A 1164-nucleotide genomic window follows, 5' to 3' on the forward strand; every position below is an offset into this window, starting at 1 on the left:
TTTCTTGAAAACTTGTTTCCCAGACTTTTACCTTTAGCCCATGGGTGCTTTGATTCTTCAGATGTGTTTCCTGCAGGCAGCAGAATGAATGTTGGTTTCAGTTTTCTAATTCATCTTCCCATTCTGTGCCTCTGAATTGGCACATTTAGTCCATTGACATTGAGAGAGATTTTTGTGATTGGGATTTGTGCTCTCTTTATGTAGAATTTTTGTACTTGTGGGGATTGTCTTAGCTTAAAGTAGACCTGTTCATTCTTCTTGCAACAAAAATATGGAATGCTTTACAAGTTTGCATATCATCTCTGTGCAAGGACCATGCTCATCATTTTATCATTTCAATTTTAGTGTATGTGTTAAACTTAGTAGGAGTTAATTTTTCCATATTTTTCTCTTCTTATTACTTTGAGTGTTGTCCTTCCTCACTCCTATGGCAGACAATGATTCCTAATCAAGGAATGTATTTCAAAGCAGCATGAATAAATAGATTTAGAAATTTAATGTCCCAGAAAGAAAAATATGGTTTTTACCATATTATCTTTTACCATACCCTAGGCATCAGTTTTACAAAATAATTCTTTTGGAAGATGGGATATGAGTTTGTTTAATGTCGTTCCCTGAAACCTTAATTAAGACCATTAAACTAGAGCCTTTTGCTTTTCTCGCCTCAGTCTCGTGTACATCTCCAGGAAAAGGTGGATGGTGTTGTCTGCACTTTGACCACCTTGAATGTATGTAGGATTTTTCTCCTGAAGGATGAGGTGAGAAGCATATTGATTATTTCATTCCACCTTATTACAAGTTCAACTTGAACGGAAGGTGAGACTCATGTGGCTCCTATAAAGGACAGAACAAAGGGTCTCAGTGAAGTTTAATGGCCAACTGATATTAACAACATAGATGACTCATAGTAACCTGTGTGCAACTTTGTGTATAGTGAGTTTCATATCTACTGATAGTGATTCTCAGTCATGACACATGGGAAAAACGGATCTGTAATTAAAAATCTAGTTCTCTGAGCAGAGTGGGCTCTCTGACGTGATTGAACAAGTTTGTAGTAATTTATTACTAAGCACATAAGTATTTTCAATGATGCGTACTTTTCGATCTAAAATTAATTCCAAATATGTCTAAAACAACAGTCTCCTGACCTCGCACCTGGCTTTC

The 1164-nt window shown here is 36.2% G+C and overlaps 1 pseudogene; it reads right to left on the reverse strand.

The window, feature by feature from the left end:
- Positions 1-265: 265 nt before the first annotated feature.
- LOC130016089 (uncharacterized) lies at positions 266-359 on the reverse strand (annotated as a pseudogene).
- Between the last annotated feature and the right edge of the window lie 805 nt (positions 360-1164).

Source organism: Sorex fumeus, unplaced genomic scaffold (genome assembly GCF_029834395.1).
Source record: "Sorex fumeus unplaced genomic scaffold, SorFum_2.1 ptg000146l, whole genome shotgun sequence".
NCBI lineage: Eukaryota > Metazoa > Chordata > Mammalia > Eulipotyphla > Soricidae > Sorex > Sorex fumeus.